General features: G+C 42.6%; 1 protein-coding gene across 12 annotated transcripts in view; it reads left to right on the top strand.

The window, feature by feature from the left end:
- The window catches only part of PTPRD (protein tyrosine phosphatase receptor type D), a 1064164-nt gene that overhangs the window by 706514 nt on the left and 330890 nt on the right, over window positions 1-26760 (top strand). The gene's annotated exons all lie outside the window — the stretch shown is intronic.

Genomic DNA, 26760 nt, shown 5'->3' on the forward strand with positions numbered 1-26760 from the left:
TTAAGGGCTCAGGTAGTAAATAGCCGTGTGCTACTTTTAATATTTGTGCATGGCCATTTACTGCCCCATTTTAAAAAAAAGTCCTTTTTACTCACTGCAGTAAAAAAATGGCCCAGCACACCCCAATTTTATGCGCCCACACTAAGTGCAGGCCACTTTTTCCCGCAGCTTAGTAAAAAGGCCCCAATATGTGTCCTGAAAATACTAGCATAAGCATTAGAAATTGTGCCTACCTTGCAAATGCATATAGTTACACCTGCTCTCAAGTTGATCTAAATGCCCATGCCTGGATTATTCAAGTGCATGGGTAAATTGTAGTATTTTATAATCTACGCACAGAGTTAAGCAGTCTACCCAAGTTCCACTCCTGTTGCCGCTCACCAGCAAAGTATGCATTTCAAAGCACCTACTTTTGCACTGGTCATTATGTTGTATGAGGTCATTTACAGTTTAATATAGACACATCTGTGCATAAATACCCCAAAGTGAGAGCATAATTTACTGATCTACTGATTATAAAATGAACCCTCCACATGTGTGTACTATGCTACCAGTTACTGCTCTTATAGCACAATAATATCCACATTAACAGCTAATGCAGAATGGGACTGAAAATAGGTGGAGAATGAGCAGAATGGTTGCAAACTACACAATACAGTTAATGTGCATTAAGTGTTAATGCATCAGATAACGTGGAGAAAGGTTCTTTACCATGTCATTAAGGCGGGACTTGAGTGTTCCTAAGACATGGACATCTTTCACTAATAATGGAACGAAACAAAGACATTGTTTTAAACTAGACCTGTTTTTATAGTGAATAGCTGCAGTGGGAATTGAACCCACTTCCCCAGGATCAAAATCTGCTGCACTGACCACTAGGCTACTCTTCTACTCTACACACGGGGTGCCCCAAATGACCAGATGACCACTGGAGGGACTCGGGTATCACCTCCCCTTACTCCCCCAGTGGTCACTATTCCCCTCCCACCCCCCAAAATGTGATTAAAAATATTACTTGCCAGCCTCAGATGTTATACTCAGGTCAATTAGAATAGCATGCAGGTCCCTGGAGTAGTCTAGTGTTGGGTGCAGTGCACTGCAGACAGTTGGACCCAGGCTTCTACCTCCCCCTGTTTTTACACTTGTGGAGGAAACTGTGAGCCCTCCAAAACCCAGCAGAAACCGACTGTACCCACATATTGGTGCTCCCTTCACCTGTAAGGGCTATGGTAGTGGTGTACAGTTGGGGGTAGTGGGTTTTGAGGGGCTCAGCAGACAAGGTAAGGGAGCAATGATGAGATGTGTACCTGGGAGCATTTTATAAAGTCCACTGCAGTGTCCCCAAGGATGCCCTATTGATTTCCTGGGATGTCATTTTTCCACTATTCTACCTGATGCCAAGCTTTCTATTTTTTTTTTTTTTATAACATCGGAGCCTTGTGTCTACTGTTTGTCATTAGATTTGGTCTTTGAATTCAGATCTATAGATGAAAAGGAGGTGTCATTACATATATCAAAAATAGAAGAGTGCTATTTTTCCATACTTCATAGCAAGAATGTACATTCCCAAATTTCCTGTCCCAATGCAACTGAAGCTTTTACCTCCTCAGTGCATGTAAATGGTTTCATCCCTGTGTGAATTCTCTGATGCCATGTGAGGCTTTCTTTCCAACCAAAGCTTTTACCACACTCAGGACATGTAAATGGTTTCACTCCTGTGTGCATTCTCTGGTGCATTGTGAGGTTTACCTTCTGACCAAAGATTTTACCAGACTCTATATATGCAAATAGTTTCTCTCTGATGCACTTTGAGATTTACATTACAACCAAAGCTTTTACCACACTTAGAACATGTGAATGGTTTTACTTTATTGGACATTTTGCTGAAAAAATCGTAAAATCAAGTGGCAAACATGGGGCCCTTTTATTAAGGTGTTCTGAAAAATGGTCTGCACTGGTGTAAGTGTGTGTTTTGGACGCACACAGGTCCATTTATCAGCGCGCCTGCAAAAAAAAGGCCTTTTTTGTGGCCAAAAATGTACGTACAGCAAAATTAAAACTAGCCATTTTTGGCATGAGACCTTACCACCACCCCATTGACTTAGCAGTAAGGTCTCACGCGTTAATCAGGTGTTAATCGTCAGCACGTGTACACTTCCGAATACCACCAGGTAAGTGCCACGTGATAGAAAATTTCTATCACATGTTTTGGACGTGTGTCAAAAATCAAATTACCACCAGGGGGCACGTGGTAGCCGGGCGTTAGTTCCAATTTGATGTGCGTTGTACACATAGGCAGCCACTCGCCTTAGTAAAAGGGCCACATAGCGATTTTTGAACCATAAAATGTCTTTTTGTTTTGAAAATAGCCAATTCCTAGATGTTTTGTAGACATTTTGTGATTGGTGTTTTTCTTTTGTGACCACTTAAAAAAAAAGTCCAAGGGAAAAGCACACAAAAACAAGCTATTGAGATGTATGGGGGGCTAGCATTCTTAGTAGATATCTCAGCAGAGCAGTGGGGCACCCTAGGAGGCGCTGCAGTGGACGTCATGTAAAAGGTCCCAGGTACACATCTTACTGTTACCCTCTTATTTTGTATGGGGCGCCCACCTACTGTACCCAACTATACACCACTGCAATAGCCATTATGGCTACAGGAGTCACCTGTGTGTGGGTACAATAGGTTTATGGTGGGTTTTAGAGGGCTCACACTTTCCACCACAAGTGTAACAGTTAGAGTGGGATATGGGCCTTGGTCTCCTTTTCTACAGTCCACTGCATGAGCCACTAGGCTAATCCAGGGACCTTCTTGTTGCTCTAATTGGACTGTCATAAAATCTGAAGCTGTCATAGATGTTGGTGTGTACTGTTTCTTTCATATCTTTGGGGCATGGGAGGGACTCAGTCACCACTGGGGAATAAGGGGGAGGGTCATACCTTAATCCGTCTAGTGGTCATCTGGTCATTTAGGGCACCTTTTGTGCTGAAGGAAAGGATAGTGAATTTCCTGGAAGGCAATAAGTTGCAAGATCCGAGACAACATGGTTTTACCAAAGGTAAATCGTGCCAAACGAATCTCAGTGAATTCTTTGACTGGGTGACCGGAGAATTGAATCATGGACGTGCTATAGACGTAATCTACTTAGATTTCAGCAAAGCTTTTGACACGGTTCCCCACAGGAGGCTCTTAAATAAACTTGACAGGCTGAAGATAAGACCCGACGTGGTGAACTGGATTAGGAACTGGTTGACGGACAGACACCAGAGGGTGGTGGTTAATGGAATTTGCTCGGATGAGGGAAAGGTGAGTAGTGGAGTGACTCAGGGATCGGTGCTGGGGCCGATTCTGTTCAATATATTTGTGAGTGACATTGCCGAAGGGTTAGAAGGTAAAGTTTACCTTTTTGCGGATGATACTAAGATTTGTAACAAAGTGGACATCCGGAAGGGAGTGGAAAACATGAAAAAGGATCTGCAGAAGCTAGAAGAATGGACTAAGGTTTGGCAATTAAAATTCAATGTGAAGAAATACAAAGTGATGCACTTAGGGAGTAGAAATCCACGGGAGATGTATGTGTTAGGCGGAGAGAGTCTGATATGTACGGACGGGGAGAGGGATCTTGGGGTGATAGTATCTGAGGATCTGAAGGTGACGAAACAGTGTGACAAGGCAGTGGCCGTAGCTAGAAGGTTGCAAGGCTGTATAGAGAGGTGTGACCAGCAGAAGAAAGGAGGTGTTGATGCCCCTGTATAAGTCGTTGGTGAGGCCCCACCTGGAGTATTGTGTTCAGTTTTGGAGGCCGTATCTTGCTAAGGATGTAAAAAGAATTGAAGCGGTGCAAAGAAAAGCTACAAAAATAGTATGGGATTTGCGTTACAAGACATCTGAAGAGAGACTTGCTGACCTCAACATGTATACCCTAAAAGAAAGGAGAAACGGGTGATATGATACAGACGTTCAAATATTTGAAAGGTATTAATCCGCAAACGAACCTTTTCCGGAGATGGGAAGGTGGTAGAACTAGAGGATGAAATGAGATTGAAGGGGGGCAGACTCAAGAAAAATGTCAGGAAGTATTTTTTTCACGGAGAGAGTGGTGGATACTTGGAATTCCCTCCCGCGGGAGGTGGTGGAGATGAACAAGGTAACAGAGTTCAAAAATGTGTGGGATAAACATAAAGGAATCCTGTTCAGAAGGAATGGATCCTCAGAAGCTTAGCCGAGATTGGGTGGCAGATCCGGTCTTGGGAGGCAGGGCTAATGGTTGGGAGACGGGGCTAGTGCTGGGCAGACTTCTACAGTTTATGCCCTGAAAACGGCAGATGCAAATCAAGGTCAGGTATACACATAAAGTAGCACATATGAGTTTATCTTGTTGGGCAGACTGGATGGACCGTACAGGTCTTTCTCTGCCGTCATTTACTATATGTTACTATGTTTTGTGACTTAGTCATGATTGAAACAGGGCTAGACCAAAACTAACTTTTAGCCCTGAACATTTTTTGCTTTGTTCCATTATGGTAGAAAAACGTCCACGTTTTGTGACCACCCAAATCCTGTCCCCAAGATGCCCCCTGGTGATTTGGACACACTGCAATTGGACTGCATAGCAAAACATCTTAAAATTTGGTTTTGAAAATAGCGATTTGGACGTTTTGGTCCAAAAAAGTCCATCTGCTGCTTTGTGCTGCTTTTTGGATATTTTTCTGTTTCAAAAATCAGCACCTTTACATAGATAAGTACAAAACAATGCAATATGAAAAATCTTACCTAACCTTTTGGCTATGTTGGACTCTAGACTAACAATTGTTTGATCATGTTTTTATCCAAACTTGATGGTGCACTGGTCAAGATGGTTTACAAATGGAAATAACAAATGAAAGTAGAAAGGAACACAAACAAATGAACAGGACAGGAAACAATCAATCATATAAGGAAGGGACACAGGGACGCATGTGATTTGTTTTAGGGATGGGAGGTTAGGGCTCATTGGATGCCATAGTATGTCCAGGGAGAATACCTTCATCATGTTGACAAACTTTTCCCCTCTGCCCCACAGTACTGGGTTTCTTGTAGCATGTATTAACCAGCCACAGTCTTAATGGATAATCAATAATGAACTTAAGCCAAATGTGGTGGTGTTAAAAGCCTTCTTTAAAAAAAAAAATAAGATACCTAGTAAAAAAAATATCAGCGGCGTGCAACAAAGATGATTTGGGATATGAAGTGATTTACACAAGAGGAGCTACTTTAAAGAATTATTTGAGGGTAGATACATTAGGTGTATAAAATTCTACAAGATGAGGATAAGTTACAAGGAGCTACTGTTGGCCATATCTCATCCTGCGAGAGCAAGAAGACACCCAATGAAGTGATAACAGAGTGTCAGATTTAAAACACAACAGGACTAGAATCACATGGCAGCTTTAAAAAAGCACATTTTATAGCCTCACAACGTACATGTATATCTAACTTTAATTCAAGAATTTCTAGCCTTCTTTTCCATGCAAAATTCAAACCAGATTACAGAAGACTAGGTAACCCGCAGGCTCCAAAAGGTTAATGGCTCCTTTTACTAAGCGGTGGTAAATCCAACGCGGGCTTACAGCTCGCTATTTAGGAAGTACCGTTGGGCTAACGCAGCAGCCCAGTGGTATTCCCCCCCCTACCACGCTGTCATTTCCGGCGCTACACAAATTTGTAGTGCCTGATACTACCCGGCAGTAATCGGGCAGTGCTGTGTGCTGCCCGGTTAGCGCGGGAGCCCTTACCACCACCTCAATGGATGGCGGTAAGGGCTCTCCCCTGAAATGGCCGTGCAGCAAGTGCTTTAGTTGCCGCCCGGCCATTTCCTGAAGGAAAGCGAGACTAGCCCTTTTACCAGCTGCGGTAAAAAGGGGCCTCTGTGAGCGGGTAAAACACACGCCAACGCAGACCCCCTTTTGCCGCAGCTTGATAAAAGGGGGTCTAAATTTTGGGAGAGTCAGTAGGTTGCTGATATCATCAAAAGGCAGACGATTTATGGCCCTGTTTACTAACACGTGCTAACTGTGTAGATGCCCATAATATTCCTATGGGAATCTACACAGCGCGTGCTAAAAAACGCTAGCACACCTTAGTAAACAGGGCCCTTATTGTGTATTGTAGCCACATTGCAGGTGCTGTTTGAGAACATGTAAGTTTGACTTAAATCAAATATTCAGGAGCGCAATTAGTATTGGCAATTTGTGGTCAGGAAATTCAGCTTTCTGTAAGCTGGCAGATAAAATTGTGGATTGTAGTAGTAACCAGGCAGTTTAGTACCAAGGGTGATCTGCTTGAATCTTTGAAATTCTGTGTCTCTTGGGGTAGTCGTAGATAACTTTAACGTTATTTAGGGATTGGTTCAAGATAAATTATCCAATGCTCAGACTTCCAGGAACGTACCTGTTTTTATCAGTACTGGCATCCTATCATGCGGATTTTCTTACACGCAAGACCAGACTCCAAATGTCAATTTTTTCTTTCATTTACAGTGCTATTTCAGAGCTAGAATTTCTGTGGGTGTCTTAATATACTATTGCTTGCAGTGACTGAAGGGTGCCGCTCACCTTTCATTTTCACTGTTCTGATCCTTTGTAAATCATAGGTCTTACCTCTTAATATCATTGCATCAGCAGCTGAGGCATGAACCTCACAGCAGTATCTTTCAAATGCCTGTGAGTAAAAACAAATTATTTTCTCAACTGGGGACTGGCAGTAAAGCTATAAATTTCACCACTGAAAAAACTTATGGCAAGCCCTATATGATCGCAGATCGGTGATGCACAATCAGATAATTTGACTGTGTGAAATTATTGCAAGGTTAACCAAAATTTAAGTAGTAACCTTAAGTATTCTAAAGCAATCTCTCCTCTTCTGTTGTATGCCTTTATTTTTCTGAAACAGATAAAACAGAGCAAATGGGAAAGAGAAACGTATTAAAAATTAAAAAAGATATAGAGGGATCAGATGTTAGTCCTAATTCAGAAGAACATAAAAAATGCATACTAAGTCAGGCCAAGATGCACCAAGACCAGCACCCTATCTCTGACATTGGACAGTGTGCAAATACTTGGTGAATCCAGGGGCTGGCTCTATTTGGCTAGTATTTTTATATGGACTTTTCCTCCAGGAATTGTCCAATCCTCTGTTATTCACCTTGACCACGTCCACTGGCAATGCATTCCTCTGTTTTATTGTGCATTGCAAATGGGGTGGGGGGGGGGCTTTCTATAATTAGTTTTCTTTCAATGTCATTTGAAAGGTTAAACAACCGTTCCCTAGTAAACTATTCTACCCTGCTTATAAATTTATAAACTTCTATCATTTATTTGTCTTTTTTCCAAACTAAAAAGCCCTAACCTAACCCCAAGCTTTTCATCAAAGGGGAGGTGTTATACCCCATTTATAATTTTTCCCATCCTCCTCTAGGAATAAAATGGGCCCTGCTGCAGATAACTGGAGCTAAGCTTTAATAAAAGGCCCCCTAAATCTGTTTTAGTTTTGCTATATCCTTTCAGAGATGGGATGACCTACACAGTAATCAAGATGCACACACACAAGGGAGTGGAGGATTTGACTAATGGTTATAGCAATGGGCTGAAAACCTGAGGAGCCAGGTTTGATTCCCACTGTGGTTCCTTGAACATAAGAATAGCCATACTGGGTTAGACCAGCCCTTTATCCTGCTTCGAACAGTGGCCAGTCCAGGTCACATGTAGAATTTTAATTAAAAACACAAGCCCATGCTCAAATTAACAATTGTTTATTTAATATATCGATATGTGCGGACACACCAAGTCTAAGGATAGACAAATTATGTTCTAACTTTTGTACAGAGGCCAGCTCCTTATATAGGGAATTTGGCATCTTAAGCACAAAAATAAAAAAGATTCATTATACAGGAGCATAGATTAGTTACTAATGACGGTATACATATGGTTTATGACTTCTGTGATAGACTCCTTCACCTCTTGACCATCAGATTACCTATTATATATTGAAGTCATAAATTGCTCCCTAAGTCAAGATACAAATGACTTACAATGTTTTTCCTTTCCTAAAAGTCTCTATGTCAAATTACAGTATACCCTGTTATTCACGTTTATGATGGTGAGGTAATTCACATTCAGCAAAAGGTCATATATAGGTTAGTTTGTGGCATATTCTAGTCTAATAACTGGAGCTATATTGATATTTATAAGGTAGAATTTTTTCCACAAGTACCTGGCAGAATCCCAAATAACAAGATTCCATGCTACTGATCCCAGAGCAAGAAGTGGCTTCCCCCATGTCTGCCTCAATAGCTGACTTTGGACATTTCCTCCAGGAACACGTCCAAACCTTTTTTAAACCCAGATATGCTAACCACTGTAACTATTTGATGAATGAAAAAATATTTCCTCCTTTTTGTTTTAAAAGTGTTTCCATGTAACTTCATTGAGTGTCCCCTAGTTTTTGAAAGAGTAAAATAAAATCGATTCACTTTTACTCATTCTACACTACTCAGTATTTTGTAGACCTCTATGATATCCCACTCAGCCATCTCTTTTCCAAGCTGAAGAGCTCTAACCTCTTTTGCTATTCCTCATATGGGAGGAGTTCCATCCCCTTTATCATTTTGGTCGCTCTTCTTTGAACCTTTTCTAATTCCACTATCAGTCTCATTTTCAAAAGAGATAGACGTTGAATTGAACGCAGTACTCAAGGTGAGGTTGAGCCATGTAGCAATACAGAGATATTATAATATTCTTGGTCTTTTTTTGCATCCCTTTCCTAATAATTCCTAGCATCCTGTATGCTTTTTTGACTCTTGGCACTGGGCAGAAGATTACAGCATATTGTCTACAGCAACACCTAGATCTTTATCTTGTGTGCTGACTCCTAAGGTGGACCCTAGGATCAGTTAACTATGATTTGGATTATTGATGATGATGATGGATATTTGTCACCCACCCTATCCCTACAATTAGGTTCAGAGCAGGTTAACAATACAAGAAAAGGATACATAAATCCAGAAATAGAATAATATTAGTTATGTTCTGCAACGAGATTACAATATCACAGTAAAAAGTTTAAAAACAAATATGTTTTAGCAATTTATGAAAAAGCATATATGATGAACATAGTCTTATTTCAACCAGAAAAATATTCCAAAATGTTGCTATTTGAAATGTGAATGATTTCTCATAAAAATGTTTCAGTTTAACACCTGTAAAGGAGGGAAGTTGCAACACAAGAGGTGTACAGGTTCATCTCAGCATACGTAGGCTGCAAGGAAAACACACTAAACTCGTTGCAAACCGTCCAAAACACAGCAGCAAGACTGTTGAATTATGAAAGAGTAACTCCACTGCTCGAAACACTGCACTGGCTACCAATCAAGGCAAGACTGCTCTTCAAAGCGAGCACCCTCATTTTCAAAATACTATTTTTTATGACACCTGAATATATGCTAGACATGATTGAACTATTTCCGAAAAATGCAAGTCCAGAAACCAGAGGTTACCTACTTCTCCACCTACCCAACTGCAGAAATATCTATATTAATAAATCCCACCTTGAACATTCTGAAGCTCACTCCAAGGCAGAGAAGCTCACTCCAAGGCAGAAAAGCACAAAAATCCTGTAGTCTTCATAGGCTAGGACCAGTCACCCTCACTCATAGACCCGCCCTCAGCCACGCCCCATCTCTCTATATAAAACGCACCACCAATGTTCTGAAGCCTCACTTTTCCAACGTTCTAAATGTGAGGCGCCAGAGATCAATTTTTCATCCATGACTGTCTGCCCCGCCCACATGTCAAACGTGATGACCTCGTGGGCGGAGCAATGGCACTCACAGACCGTGTAGCACGTCTGATTGGCTGAGTTGGGTGAAGCCAAGGATGACGTCGCCAGCACAGCTGCTCCACAAAAAACCAAGGAAAGGGGGAGGAGTAGGGAAACACGCGTATTCATGCAACTCAGCACCCCCCCTTCCGATACAAACACAAAACAACCCCCCCCCCCAAATGCATCTCATTTTACAACTACAGGCAACGCGCAAACACGAAGATCAGCCTCCTTTCCTTTCCAGGGTCACAGTTCAAATTCCTCAACTCCACCCATGGATCTCAATTCTCATCTACAGGCAATGCACGAGCACGAAGATCCGCCTCCTTTCCATCCCAGTGTCAGAGTTCAAATTCCTACAGCTCACCCACAACCCCCCCCCTTCCGATACCACAACTACTACTTATCATTTCTATAGCGCTACTACACATACGCAGCACTGTACACTTGAAACCCCTCCCCCCCATGCATCTCACTTTACATCTACAGGCAACGCACGAGAACGAACATCCGCCTCCTTTAAGTTATGACAGCAAGGAATCACCCTGACAGCAACAAATCACCCACTCCTTTTCCTAGCAACCAGGAAGAGATTTTGCAGCCAATCAACGATGGTCTTATTGTTGGTGCTCCTGCACTTGGGGCGGCTGACTACTACTCTGTGCTCTGAAGAATTGTTTTCGCGAGGCAGGGTTACAAATGACACAGCTTCCCCGTAGCAGATTGGGAAACACTTAACATGATCCTAAAAGAAGCAACTCCTCCTCCCCTCTTCCAACAGCAAGCAAACCAGCCGAGCAAGCTCGCTCCTGAAGTGTTAACGTTGATGTGGCAATAAAAGGGTTAAGGGCTGCAGTCGCTGACATGGTACCATTGTGCTTCTGAGGGGGAGACAGGACAGAAAACACAGATTTCTTTTACATTCAATGTGTATTTCCCATGTTAACATGAAAAATACTGAGGGTTTGGTTGGCTTTTTAGTTTTCCACATTGCAATTCACTTTGCTGCGGTTCTGCTTCCTTGGGAAGTACTGTGCATGGTAAAGCACTTTCAGCACTGCTTTTGCACTAAACCTGCAGTTCACAAAACAACATTTTTGAAAGCTTTCTTGCCTTTTACCATATGCTTATAAACATTTAATTACTTGAAAGGAGTATTGACAATTTTTTACCAGCATTTCATTCCTGAAATACCTCAGTCAGTAATCTCTTTTCTTCACACACACTCACTATCGGTCTCACACAGTCTGTCTCTCTCTCTCTTACACACACAAACACTCTGTCAAAAAGGACCGCACCTGTGGTCCTACACAGGGCCTCCTCCTTCCTCATTATACACCCTTCACTATTACTCCATCTCATTACAATACTTTAATATTAAATATTTGGTTAACAAAAAACAACTAATCAATATAACCTTGCTAGCGCCCGTTTCATTTCTGTCAGAAACGGGCCTTTTTTACTAGTAACCTATAAAACCATCTACACAGCAGGATTTAGTTAGGCCTAGTGGTTAGGGTGGTGGACTTTGGTCCTGAGGAACTGAGTTCGATTCCCGGCACAGGCAGCTCCTTGTGACTCTGGGCAAGTCACTTAACCCTCCGTTGCCTGCCGCATTGAGCCTGCCATGAGTGGGAAAGCACGGGGTACAAATGTAACAAAAATACAAAATGCCTGCTGGGTTCGAAATGGTGGAACTCAATATCAAAAGCCACATGAAGCATTACTAACTACCTTCAATTCAGGAAAGAAATGAAAACCTACCTCTTCAAAAAAATTCAATAGCTAAGTACATAAGCTCTCAACATCCTACCCTCTAGAAATCTACCTTATCAAAACTCTTCAGATAACTACATAAACTATCGTTCTACCTCTTCAAAACTACCTCTCTGAAAATTCTATAGATAACTACATAAACTACCAATGCCCTATCCATATCATAACGGTAAAATACTATTGTAATTCTCACCTAAAATGTAAATTGTAAACCACTTTTAACTGAAACTTGTTTTTGGATAATAGTTGGATACATGAATGCATAAATAAAATAAATAAAAATAAATCAACTTCCAGGATCACCCAAAAAAGATTTTAATAATGTGAAATCAGTTGGACTAGAACCCTACAAAATTTTAAATACAAAACAACACATCTTAAAATTATCTGTGCTTTCACCAGAAGCCAGTGTAAATCAATCAAAAAGGAGACATGTGATCCAATGTAGATCTATGAAAAATAAGTCTGACTGCTATATTCTGAATCAGTTGTAATCTTTGCATCTGCCTTTGAGTGATTCCAATATATAAAGAATTATTCTTCCCAATGTGGATCACTTTGCATTTGTCCACATTAAATTTCATCTGCCGTATGGATGCCCAATGTTCTAGTTTCCCTAAGGTCTTCCTCCAATTTTTCAGAGTCTGCATGTGTTTTAACAACTTTGAATAGTTTTGTGTCATCTGCAAATTTATTCATCTCACTTGTTGTTCCAATTTCCAGATCATGTATAAATATGTTAAATAGCACCTGTCCCACTGCAGATCCCTGTGGTCTCCACTATTCACTCTCCTCCACTGAGAAAAATGGTGATTAAACCCTACCCTCTGTTTTCTACCCATTAGCCAGTTCCTAATCCACAACAGAACATTGCCTCCTATTCCATGGCTTTTTAATTTTCTCAGGAGTCTCTCATGAGGGACATTGTCAAAAGCTTTTTGAAAAGCTAGGTACACTACATCAACTGGTTCACCTTTATCTACCTGATTACTTCCACCTTCAAAGAAATGAAGTGAATTGGTGAGACAAGGCTTCCCTTGACTGAATCCATGCTAATTCTGTCCCATTTAACCATGTTTGTTTATATGTTCAGTAATTCCACCCTCCACTCTTCAGATACTATTTTAGCAACAGGTTACAGATCATTTACAACAGACCACTTTGAGTTGTTTCAGTACTCTGGAGTGCATGCCATCCAGTCCAAATAATTTACTACTCTTCAGTTTGTCGATTTTGCTCAGTACATCTTCCAGGTTCACTGAGATTCTTTGTTCCTCCACATTGTCACCCTTGAAAACCATTTCTGGTACAGGTAGATCTCTCACATCTTCTTCAGTGAAGACCAAAGCAAAGAATTCATTCAGTCTCTCCCCAATGGCTTTGTCCTCCCTGAGTGCGCCACTTGCTCCTTGATGATCTAGTGGTCTCACAGATTTCCTCATAGACTTTCTGCTTCTGATGTACCTTTTAAAATTATTACTTTGAGTTTGTGCTTCTGTGGCAAGTTTCGCTTTATATCCACTTTTAGCCTACTTTATTCATTGCTTTGCATCTAACTTTCCAGTGCTTATATTGTTTCTTATTTTCTTCATTTTGATCTTCTTTCCATTTTTTGAAAACTGTTCTTTTTGCTCTAATAGCCTCTTTCACATCACTTTTTAACCATGCTGGCTGCTGTTTGCTGTTCTTCCCACCTTTATTAATACGTGGAATACATCTGTTCTAGACTTTCAAGATAGTATTTGTAAACAATATCTAAAGTCCTAACCTTTGCAGCTGATCTTTTTAGCTTCTTTTTAACTATTTTCCTCATTATTATCATAGTTGCCCATTAAAAAATTAAATGCTGCTACTGTAGATTTCATTAGTGACTTCACTCTAGATATTAGTTCAAATTTGATCATGTTATGATCACTGTTTCCCAGTGAACCACTGTTACCTCTGGCACTAAGCCCTGCATTCCGTTAAGGACTAGATCTAAAATACCTCCCTCTTTTCGGTTCCTGGACCACTTGCTCTAAGAAGCAGTCATTTATTACATCTAGGAATTTCACCTCCCTAGCACTCCCTGATGTGACATTTGTTTAGTCAATCTTGAGGTAATTGAAATCAGAACATCAAAAATATCAGCCCACACATAAACAGTAACAATCTTTGTATGGGAATTTACTCTTAACAAGCACAAAGTGTATTTTATTGCATATAAATATTTCCTGCAAAAAGTGTAAAATGAATGTGAAGAAAAAAGACCTTAGGACAAAACATCGTCAGTCCAATAAAGATTAGACTGCAGCACATACATCACAATGTAATTGAAATTGCTCATTATACAGTTGCCCAATTTGTGAGGTTTTCTAATTTCTGTTACCATTTCTTCATTTGTCTGTTCGTTCTGGCACAGTAGTATAGCCCTACCAGTATACTCTTTCCCTTCAAACATGGAATTTCTATCCATAAGGATTTCACGCTGCTATCTCTCCCTCTCCTTCAATTTAATCATCTTTATCATTGCATTATAATTTATACCTTAACACAGTGCCCCATTGATTGTCTTCCTTCCGTCAGGTCTCAGAGATTCCTATTATATCTACCTCTTCATTTTGTGCTATATATTGTAACTCTCCCATCTTATTTTTTAGGCTTCTAGCATTTGTATACAGACACTTCAAATTGTGTTTTTTTGCCCTGTCTCTACAAGCTGCTTAGACGTTGGCAGGGATAACTCTTCTCTCCTGTTAAACAATTCTGGCTCTGTTTCACCATTATTAAAACCTCTATATTGGGATTTCCTAAATGTCCAGTTTTAATATTATCCTTCAAGGATACCCTACTCTGAACCATACGCTCCTAAGTGACTGTCGACTTTCTTCACAACCCCATTCTAGTTTAAAAGTTATTGTATCTCCTTTTCTAAATGTTAGTGCCAGCAGCCTGGTTCCATCCCGGTTGAGGTGGAGTCCATCCTTTGGGAATAGTCTCCCCTTTTTAGAATGTTGCCTAGTTCCTAACAAATCTAAATCCCTTGTCTCTGCAACATTGTCTCAACCACTCATTGAGACTTTAGAGGTCTGCCTGCCTCTTGGGTCCTGCGCATGGAATGGGGAGCATTTCTGAAAATGCTATTCTAGAGGACCTGGAATTCAGCTTTCTACCTAAGAGCCTAAATTTGGCTTCCAGAACCTCCTTCCCATATTTTCCTATGTCATTGCAGTGTGAGGTCTGCCACCTTTGCACCAGCCACCCAGCTATTTGCATGCCTAATGTTCGAATCACCAACTGCATATGACTTCATAACTGTTGTGTAAAGTTTGATATTGTCTCAGTTGGATTATTGCAGTGCCCTGTACCTTGGTTCATCCAGGGCATTGCAAGTGGTACAGAATGCCGCAGCCTCTTCCTATTTTAGAGAATTAAACCTGCCTTGTTTTGAAATAGCCTTAAAAACCTATGCTTTCACTTTGGCGTTTGAAGATGAGTGATTTTAAACCTTGGATTCCTAGGAACTCTGGATCTTATTTTCTACTCCTTCCTTTTGAATTGAAGCTTTCTTCTTATCGCATAAATTTGTTGACTTTCATTGTAAACCACTTTGCTAGCCTGTTTTAAGGTTAAGAGAAGATATAGTTAAAATTTCCAGTAAAATAACCAGATATGATGATATTCTTGGTTTTCTTCTCTATTCTTTTTCAAATAATCCCTCAAAATTGTATTTATTTTTATTGAAGCTGTTCCACACTGGGAGTATAGTGCTGTTCCTTAAGATATGCTTGTGCATTTGCGCACAAATAATTGGATGGTTCCATTATTTACTCAGTTGAAAGACTTGGGCATTCCGATTGATTCTCATCTTACCATGAAGCCTCAGATTCAGTGGTCAAGAAAGCCTTTTATACTCTGTAGAGTATAAATGAATTCCCTGATTGAAGCCCTTTATAACTGATGACAATTTTAATACAGTAATGCAAATATTGTTTTTTTCTTTCCTTAATTTACTGTAACCAATTATTTAGGACTTCTGGCTTCATTTACATGTGCCCTTCAGGTAGTTCAAAATTCAGCAGCATGTATACTTACGGATACTTGTCTTGAGAAGATAGTGTAAGATTTTTGTGCTTATTTTTAAGGTCTTGTGCAATAAAGGGCCATTTAGTATTTGTTCAACCTTAAATATCTATGGGCCTCCCAGATCTCTGCATTCTGAGGGTTCTGTAGATTATTTAATGTTCCTTCTATTAAATGTTGCACTTAGAAGAGTTTCATGAACGTGCATTCTTTTTGGATGGCTCTGCACTCTGTAATTTGTTGCTTGTTAAACTGCAGGCACTCACCCAGTTTCTGACTTTGAGAACGCTGTTAAAAGCACACTGATTTCAACAAGTATTTTGTGGCTGGGTTGTTTTTCTGCTTCAGTGACTGCAACCAGTAAAAGGTAGTCAGGCTGATTATTTAGAGTAATTTTATGTGATTTACGTGTCCTCGTGGACAATAAGCTGAAATCTTCGGCTCAATGTGTGGTAGCGGGCAAAAAGCAAACAGAAAGTTAGGAATTATTTGGAAAGGAATAGAAAATAAAACCATGAATATTGTAATGCCTCTGTATTGCTTCATGATGTATCTTCAACTTGAATATTGTGTGCAAAGCTGGTTGCTCCATCTCAAAAAAGATATAAGGGAATTAGAAAAGGTGGTTGACCAGAATGATTTAGGGAGTGAAACAACTGTCATATAATGAAAGGCTTGAGAGACTATAGCTCTTCATCTTGCAGAAGAGACGGCTGAGTGGGAGTATAGTAGAGGTCTACATAATTCTGAGTGGTGTAGAATGGGAAAACACAAATTGATTGTTCACTCTTTCAAAAAGTACATAGAATAGGGGGCATGTAATAATACATTTCAAACAAATAGCAGAAAATATTTTTCTCTCAACAAATAGTTAAGCTGTGGAACTCATTGCCACAGGATGTGGTAAAAGCAGTTAGCATTGGTGGGTTTAAAAAAAGGGTTGAACGTGTTCCTGTTATTAAGGTAAACCCAGGAAAGCCACTGTTCATCTCTGAAGTTAAGAAGCAAAGAGTATTGCTATTTCTTGAGATCTTGCCAGGTACTTTTGACCTGGATTGGCCACTGTTAGAAGCCAGATTCTAGGCTAGATGGGCCTGTGGTCTGACTCATTATGGCAATTCTTATGTTATTTAGATGACTTTATTTATTTTGTTCATTGTTTGTAATATCTTGTTTTATATTCTTTTTTTTATTTGTCATGTATTATTTATTATGTATGTTTTTATATATTTGCTTTTAAATTGTGTATATTGAGATCCAAGATGGCCGCATCCAACTGCTGATGCCCGCACCTACTCTCGGCGTCCTCAATTTTGAATATTCATTGCAATGCCTAAAAGAAGGGGCCACTCCACTTCCGTAGCCCCCCCAGTGACAAGACTTACCTTCAGGATCAGGCTCGATTACCTCTTTTTTCTCAAGAGTCGGAACCCCTGTGGAGTTGTTGGGAGCAAGCCCACGTGAGCGTGCAGGGGCGACTGGAGACCCTGGAACACTCCTTGGGCTGGAACTTTCGCTCAGTCCCGACATGAGAGCTCCGCCTCCCCAGCCACGAAGCACAAGCTCCCAATTATCGGCACCTCAAGCTCCTTTGCCCCGGGAAGGGGAAGGAGTAGAGAGGCGGGAGGAGGCAAAACAGCCTGAAGGAGCTCAGGCAATTGAGAACCTTGTGCCACGTTAGTGACTGTTCCACCTACCACACTGGAGGAGGCTGTAACTGTAAGTTTGGAGGAAGTTTCCTCTGTAACTCAGAGGTACTGAAGACTAATTTTCCACTAAATATATCTAACCCCCCTGAAGTAACTCTTGATGCTTTGTGGGGATTGATTGTGGATCTGGGTAAAGCAATATGTCCACAAGTTCAAAAATTGTCACAAGACTTTAACGCCTTGGATAAGAAGGTTAAAAAAATTGATTTAATGTTAGAAAATGTAACTCAGCAAAATAAAGAACAAAAAAAAAATTCAACAGATACAGTCTCTTCAGGGGGCTATTACTACTACTACTACTTAACATTTCTAGAGTGTTACTAGGGTTACGCAGCGCTGTACAGTTTAACAAAGAAGGACAGTCCCTGCTCGAAGGAGCTTACAATCTAAAGGACGAAATGTCAAGTTGGGGCAGTCAAGATTTCCTGAATAGAGGTGTAGTAGTTAGGTGCCGAAGGCGACATTGGTGGGCTTTGAGCAAGGATTTGAAGATAGGCAGGGAGGGGGCCTGGCGTATGGGCTCAGGGAGTTTATTCCAAGCATGGGGTGAGGCGAGGCAGAAAGGGCGGAGCCTGGAGTTGGCGGTGGTAGAAAAGGGTACTGAGAGGGGGGATTTTTTATTATCAAAGACTTAACATACTTAAGGAGAAAAATGGAAGATCTTGAAAATGTATCTAGGAGTAATAATCTCCAAATCCGAAACAATTCACAGTTTCTCCACGAGATTTGTTAAAAAGATATAGAAATTTTTGGAGTTCGAGAATAAAATATTCCACCTTTTTCTCAATTGTACTATTTGCCAACAAAAATGATAACTACCCAACAGGATCAAGGAATTCAAGCATTGGACATCTCAGCTTTACTGGAGTCCTCAGATATGGAATTAGTTGTGGCGTCTACATTGATAGCCACAGTAGCTTTATTACTTGACAAAAATTGGTTCCTAAAAATGTTCTTTAAAAATAAGGATAAGACTTTCCTAGGTTTGAAAATACAAATTTTTTCAGATGTTTCAAAAGAAACTCAAAAGAGACGCCAACCATTTTTGTTAATGAAACCAGGAGTTCTTCAGTTGGGGGCTACTTTCTTTTTGCATTATCCTTGCAAATGTGTTATCAGATACCAATCTATAAAATATGTTTTTTATGAACCCTCTCAACTTACAGCTTTTTTGTCAGCTAAAAGAATTACTGTGTGATTCTATAATAACTCTTTACAAGTTTGGTAACAGGGGTTTTATGGTTAGTCAAAAGAAGGTATTTTCTTTATTGTTTGCTTAAATTTCTCCATTTAACATCTTGGATCCATACAATGTGGACTTGAGTAATGATATATATATTTCTTTTTTGAAATATTATTTTTAATTGTGGAGTTCTAGTTATTACTTTCTGTACAAGTGCATTGTTCTGCTTGATAAATATTGGAAATTTGATAAAAAATAAAAAATAAAAAATAAATTTTACTTGTAACCCACCTAAATTGCTAGCTAGCATGGGATATAAATCTCTTAAATAATCGGATAGCAAAGTCTTTTTCTTAGGTGGTGATTCCTAACTCCTAGTATTTTGTACCTGTAGTGGGGATTATTTTTCCCTATAGTATCACTTTGTACTTGACCCCATTACATTTCTTCTGCCATTTAGATGTACAGTCTCACGAGACTTCTTCTGGAAATCCTTGCAACTCTCTGCCATTATAACTACTAAGAATAAGGTTTTGTCATCTACAGATTTCATCACTCCCTTCCTCACTCCTATCTCTAGATCCCTTGTGAATATGTTAAAGAGTACAGGTTGCAGTACAGGCTCTTGGGATTACTCATCTAGGGGCCCTTTTTTGAAAGGGTTGCTGCATGGCAACTCGGAAATATTGCTGGCCCAACACGGCTGCCAGCAGTAGTTCTGGCTTCAGCATGTGCCTTTTCTGGCACGCCAGAAAATATTTTTGGAATTTTTACCATGGCGCTAACCCAGCGCTGCCAGGTTACCACAGGAGCTCTTACCACCACCTCACTGGGTGGCAGTAAGTGCTCTCCGCCACATGGCATGCGGTAAGAGTTATCTTACTGTATGGCCATTTTTTAGGGAGATTTTTGCCTTTTTGTAGATGATACCAAGATTTGTAACAGAGTGGGCACCCTGGAGGAGACTGGAAAACATGAAAAAGGATCTGCAAAAGTTAGAAGAATGGTCTAATGTTTGGCAATTAAAACTCAATACAGAGAAGTGCAGAGTGATGCACTTAGGGAACAGAAATCCAAGGGAGACATATGTGTTAGGCAGTGAAAGGCTGATATGCACTGACAGAGAGAGGGACTTTGGGGTCATAGTATCTGAGGATCTGAAGGTGACAAATCAGTGTGGCAAGGTGGTGGCTGTACCCAGAAGGATGTAAGGCTGCATATAGAGAGGTATAACCAGCAGGTAAGTCCCCACCTGGAGTATTGTGTTCAGTTTTGCAGGCGATATCTTGAAACAGTCCAGAGGAAGGCAACAAAAATGATATGGGGACATATGAGAAGAGACTGGAATACCTGAATATGTATACCCTAAAGGAGAGGAGGGACAAAGGAGATATGATACAGATGTTTAAATACTTGAAAGGTATTAATTTAAAAACAAATATTTTGCAGAGAAGGGAAAATGGTATAACTAGTGGACATGATTTGAGGTTGTAGGTTGGTAGACTTAGGAGTAATGTCAGAAAATTCTTTTTCACGGAGAGGGTGGTTGATGTCTGGAATGCCCTCCTGAGGGAGGTGGTGGAGAAGAGAACTGTGACAGAATTCAAGGTAGCATGGGATGAACACAGGGGATCTCTAATTAGAAAATGAATGATATAAAAAACAAAGCTTAAAGGTTTGCATATGTGTTTGCATGTCAAGTGGTGCTTAGATGGCAAGTTTGGCTATATTAATTAAGGCTGGTGCTGAGCTGGCTTGTATGGTCTGAGTCCCACATATAACAATCCAGCTTAGGATGGGCTGTAGAGAGCTTTGACAAACTCCAGTAATTTGGAATGCGAGGACAGTGCCAGGCAGACTTTTACGGTCTGTGTCCTGTAAATGACAAGATGGATTTGAATAGGCTTTGATGGCAAATCCTGTAGTTGGAACATAAGATAGAGCTGGGCGGACTTGTACAGTCTATGTCCCTGAAACAACAAAGAAAGACCATGATGAAGTATATGATATCACATTCATTGTTGATTCAATCTAGAATTGAGAATGAATGAGACTGTTGGGCAGACTGGATGGGACCGTTCAGATCTTTATCTGCTATCACTTTGCTATGTTACAATCCAGCTCGTTTTCGAAAGTGATCGCCGCCCATCTTCCGACACAAATTGGGAGATGGGCGGCGATCTCCGGAATCCGCCCAAATCCGCATAATCGAAAGCCGATTTTGGGCAGCTTCAACTGCGTTCCATCGCAGGGCTGGCAAATATTGAAAGGGGGCGTGTCGGCATGGTAGCGGGGGCGTGCGTTGAGATGGCCGGATTTGCCCAATAATGGAAAAAAGAAAGCCGGCCGTCAGGAGAATTTGGTCTGTTTTATTTGGACCCTATTTTTTTAGGTCCAAGTCCCAAAAAAGTGCCCCAACTGACCAGATGACCACCGGAGGGAAGCGGGGATCACCTCCCCTTACTCCCCCAGTGGTCACCACCCCCCTCCCACACACACAAAAAAAAAATCAGACATTTTTTGCCAGCCTGTATGCCAGCCTCAAATGTCATACTCAGCTTTCTGACAGCAATATGCAGGTCCCTGGAGCAGTTTGTAGTGGGTGCAGTGCACTTGAGGCAGGTGGACCCAGGCCCATCCCCCCCTACCTGTTACACTTGTACTGGTAAATGGGAGCCCCCCCAAACCCCACTGTACCCACATGTAGGTGCCCCCCTTCACCCCTTAGGGCTGTGGTAATAGTGTAGAGTTGTGGGCAGTGGGTTTTGGGGTGGATTTGGGGGGCTCAGCACACAAGGGAAGCTAATTTTGTTTTTTTAATTAATTTTTTAAAGTGCCCCCTAGGGTGCCCGGTTGGTATCCTGGCATGTCAGGGGGGGCCAGTGCACTAGAAATACTGGCTCCTCCCATTCCCAAATGCCTTACATTATGGCTGAAAATCGGAGTCGACCATCTCATCTAACCCCAGCGAGCGATTTGGCTGGTGCCAAGCGTATTTTGAAAATATGCTTGGCTCCGCCCCTTTGCGGAGCCGGCCCCAAAGATTTGGCCGGCACCGTTCGATTATGCCCCTCCATGTCTACTCCTTTACACATAAGTGTGCTGTGCAGCGCTCGTAACTTGTAGTATTATGATACACACCCATGTCCCTCTTATCCGCCACCTATGTGCATGCTCTAGCATTTACACATTCCTTTATACATAGCGTGTAGTGCATGTATGCGTGTGTGTACCAGTTATCTCCGCACCTACATGTGCGTGGCATGCATAACAGCATGCATCTGGTTATAGAATTGGCCCTTCACATCAACCAGCTCACCTTTATCCCCATATTTTTGTACACCTTCAAAAAGCAATCTGATAAATTGGAAAGGTAGCACACATTTTTCCTAAACCCATGCTGACTCATTCCCATTAAGCCATATCTGCCTATAGGATCAGTATTTTTATTTTAAAGTTTAGTTTCTGCTATTTTGCCTGTTACTGATGTCAGGCTCAGTGATTTGTTGTTTCATGGATTAGCCTTGGACTCTTTCATTTGAAATGATAGGTTACAGGTTATTAGTAACAGGTTAGGAGTTTTATGCTTGAGGTTTTTCAGAACTCTGGCGTGAATATTAACAGCCCCTAGTAATTTGTTGCATCTTTTGGACTTGATGTGATCTAATTGCTCTGAAATATCACCATCAAGGTAGGTTTTTGATGTGGGTATGACCCCAACAACCTCCTCAGTAAAGACCAATGCAAAAAAATCATATAGTTTTTCTGTTACTCCTTTATACTTGCTGAGTACTTGTTTTACTCCTTGATCATATAGTGTTCCAACTAACTCCCTCATTGTTTTTTGCTTCAAATATTCTTGCATGCTTTCTTTCATTTCTTATACAGACAATTTCAGGACTCTTCAATTTTGCATGCACATTCATTCACATTAGGCCTAGATATGGAGAGGTGGCAATTGGCCATTTTGAAAGTAGCAAATTCAGTAACCAGTAGAAAACCTATTTAGGACTCATTTGTTTCTGGGTGATACTTTCCATGGATATGCTATAGAATTGAATTTGGATTGGATTTATTATTTATAACCCACCCTTATCCAGGATGGAGAACAAAAAAGTACACATAAAAATAAACAATAAAGTAATAAAAAATACATGCATAATTACAATATAATCAAATGACAAAGTAAGAAAAAAAAACAGTCTGTACAATCACTTTTCATTGGAATCCTTGCTCCTCAAACAGAGAGTACACGTGTCCCAAAATTGTAAATTATGCATGTTTAGTAGAGACATAATAGGCCAAGCACAATAAATGGGCCTTCAAATGACACTTACCATATCATACTAAACCATACCATATCATACCATACATAACTTATATTCTGCTATATCTCCATAGGATTCATTGCGGATTACAGAAAGAGAAAACATCCCAGTCAGATGAAATTACAGAAAAATAAGAAAACAGTTTAAACTAAATTGTTTCTATATCTGAAAACAATAAAGCCTTCAGTTGTTTTCTAAAAATAAAATATGACCAAATAGATATGATGTGGTATATCATTCCAAATTTTTACCGCTAAGTATTGAAAAGAATTACTCAAATATTTCTTGAATCTAACTCCTCTAAAATTAGGAAACAACAAAGTATTAATATTAATTCCATGAGAGGCACATCTTACAGATAATAAGGTCAAATATTTTGAGAGACAAACAGAATTTTGACCGGCCAAAGTTTTAAAAACCATACATGCCATTTTGAATTTAATGCATGAATTAGCCAGAAGCCAGTGCAATTTTTTGAAAAGAGGTGTCACCCTTTCAAATCTACTACCTCTTAAAACCAATCTGGCAGCCATATTCTGAAGCAATTGCAATCTCTGCAACAGCTTTGATGTTAAACCCCCCATAACGTCAGTTACAATAGTCAATGTATGGTAGCAAGACCGCCTGTGCTATGCTTCAAAAGCTTTTAATACTTTTAGATTAGATCAAATAGCTCTTAATTGACACAAGCAAAAATTAAATTTCTTTACTTAAATGGGCCCTGCTGCAGATAACTCGAGCTAAGCTTTAGTAAACAGGGGATTAATATAGTTCTCCGAGGACAAGCAGGCTGCTTGTTCTCACTGATGGGTGACGTCCACGGCAGCCCCTCCAATCGGAAAACTTCACTAGCAAAGTCGTTTGCTAGTCCTCGCGCGCCCGCGCGCACCGCGCATGCGCGGCCGTCTTCCCGCCCGAAACCGGCTCGAGCCGGCCAGTCTTCTTTTGTCCGCACTCGGTACGGTCGTTTTTTTCGCCGTGTCGAGCCCCGGAAAGTCGACCTCGCGCGTCCAAAGTTTTTTTGAGCGTGTTTTTTCTTCGGAAAAGCTTTGTTCTAGTGCGGGAAGTGCTCCGGAAACCCTCTCCGGGTTTCGTGTCAATCCTCCCCGTACTTCCAGCTTTTTGCCCCGATAAGTTTTCTTTCGTCGTCGGGGTAGGCCTCTTTCGGCCTCGGTCGAGATTTTTCTCCCTCTAAATTTTGGTGCTTCAATTTTCGCCATTTCGGCTTTTGATTTCGCCGGCGTGATTTTTCCGCCCATGACATCGAAGCCTTCCAGCGGCTTCAAGAAGTGCACCCAGTGCGCCCGGGTTATCTCGCTCACTGATCGACACTCGTCGTGTCTTCAGTGTCTGGGGGCTGAGCACCGCCCTCAGAACTGCAGTCTGTGTTCCCTGCTTCAAAGGCGGACTCAGGTAGCGAGACTAGCCCAGTGGAACGTGTTGTTCTCGGGCTCTTCGTCGGCATCGGCACCGGGATCTTCGAGTGCATCGACGTCGTCAGCGTCCAGACCATCTTCCTCGGCCGCCCTTGCATCGAGTGCATCGAGGCATCGGGCCTCTGCATCGGCGCCGAGACATCGGATAGCTGCATCGACGTCGGTGGTACCGGGACCTCGTCTCCTGATGTCGTCGGACGGTGGTGCATCGAGTGGAGTGCAGGTGAGGGCTGTCCATTCCCCTGCTGGTGGCGGTGAGCCCTCGGGTGGGTCTCCTCCTACCCTGAGGGCTCCTGCGGTACAGCCCCCCCGAGATCGACCCTCTTCGGTCTCGGCCCCGAGGAAGCGACGGATGGATTCTACGTCCTCCTCGTCGGTGCCGGGGAGCTCCGGTGACATGCTTCGGAAGAAATCGAAGAAGCATCGACACCGGTCTCCTCCCCGTGTCGGCACCGAGAGCTCTGGGTCGCCGAGGGATTCGGCACCCAGCAGGCATCGGCACCGAGAGGACCGCTCACCCTCTGTTCAAGAGGTGTCGATGCGCTCCACTCTGGACAGCCCGGAACAGCCTCCTCGCCCGGAACAGGTTCTGACGTCGACGCCTGCATCGACCTCTCAGCCTTTTTCTGCAGCCACTCTGAACGAGAGCCTCCGGGCCGTTCTCCCAGAGATTCTGGGAGAGCTGTTGCGCCCTACCCCTCCGGTACCGGCGGTGCTTGCGCCTCCGGTACCGTCGAGCGTGGCGCCGGCTGGCCCATCGCCCAGGTTGAGGTCCCCGACGTCGGTACCGCGTGCGGTGCCGACCGCGGCCACCTCCCAGGAGGGCTCCCCGACTACGTCGGCGGAGGGAGCTTCGCCGATGTGGGCGAGGGAGTCTTCCTCTCGACGCCCCCGTCGTGGACGTGGTTCCACTGAGTCGAGCAGGGCGAGGTTGCAGACACAGGTTCGGGAACTTGTGTCTGACACCGAGTGTGAGGCCTCGTGGGAGGAAGAGGAAGACCCCAGATATTTCTCTGACGAGGAGTCTGAGGGTCTTCCGTCTGATCCCACTCCCTCTCCTGAAAGGCAGCTTTCTCCTCCTGAGAGCCTGTCTTTCGCTTCCTTTGTCCGGGAGATGTCTACGGCCATCCCCTTCCCGGTGGTTGTGGAGGACGAGCCCAGGGCTGAAATGTTTGAGCTCCTGGACTATCCTTCTCCACCTAAGGAAGCGTCCACTGTTCCCTTGCACCATGTCCTAAAAAAGACATTGCTTGCGAACTGGACAAAACCCTTAACTAATCCCCACATTCCCAAGAAGATCGAGTCCCAGTACCGGATCCATGGGGACCCAGAGCTGATGCGCACTCAGTTGCCTCATGACTCTGGAGTTGTGGATTTGGCCCTAAAGAAGGCTAAGAGTTCTAGGGAACATGCTTCGGCGCCCCCGGGCAAGGACGCTAGAACCTTAGACTCCTTTGGGAGGAAGGCCTACCATTCCTCTATGCTCGTGTCCAAGATCCAGTCTTACCAGCTCTACACGAGCATACACATGCGGAACAATGTGCGGCAGTTGGCGGGCTTGGTTGATGCTCTTCCCCCCGAGCAAGCCAAGCCTTTTCAGGAGGTGGTCAGGCAGCTGAAGGCGTGCAGAAAATTCCTGGCCAGAGGAGTTTATGACACTTTTGATGTTGCGTCCAGGGCCGCTGCTCAAGGTGTGGTGATGCGCAGGCTCTCATGGCTGCGTGCCGCCGACCTGGAGAATAGACTCCAGCAGCGGATTGCGGACTCGCCTTGCCGTGCGGACAATATTTTTGGCGAAAAAGTTGAACAGGTGGTAGAGTCTCTCCACCAGCGGGACACCGCATTCGACAAATTCGCCCGCCGGCAGCCTTCAGCCTCTACCTCTACAGGTAGACGATTTTTTCGGGGGAAGGAAGACTGTTCCCTACTCTTCTGGCAAGCGTAGGTACAATCCTCCTTCCCGACAGCCTGCGGCCCAGGCTAAGCCCCAGCGCGCTCGCTCTCGTCAGCAGCGTGCGACTCAGCAAGGCCCCGCGGCTCCCCAGCAAAAGCAAGGGGCAAGCTTTTGACTGGCTCCAGCAGAGCATAGCCGACATCCAAGTGTCCGTGCCGGGCGACCTGCCAGTCGGAGGGAGGTTGAAAGCTTTTCACCAAAGGTGGCCTCTCATAACCTCCGATCAGTGGGTTCTGCAAATAGTCCGGCAGGGATACACCCTCAATTTGACATCAAAACCTCCAAATTGTCCACCGGGAGCTCAGTCTTACAGCTTCCAACACAAGAAGGTACTTGCAGAGGAACTCTCCGCCCTTCTCAGCGCCAATGCGGTCGAGCCCGTGCCATCCGGGCAAGAAGGGCTGGGATTCTATTCCAGGTACTTCCTTGTGGAAAAGAAAACAGGGGGGATGCG

This window comes from Microcaecilia unicolor, chromosome 2 (genome assembly GCF_901765095.1).
Source record: "Microcaecilia unicolor chromosome 2, aMicUni1.1, whole genome shotgun sequence".
Lineage (NCBI taxonomy): Eukaryota > Metazoa > Chordata > Amphibia > Gymnophiona > Siphonopidae > Microcaecilia > Microcaecilia unicolor.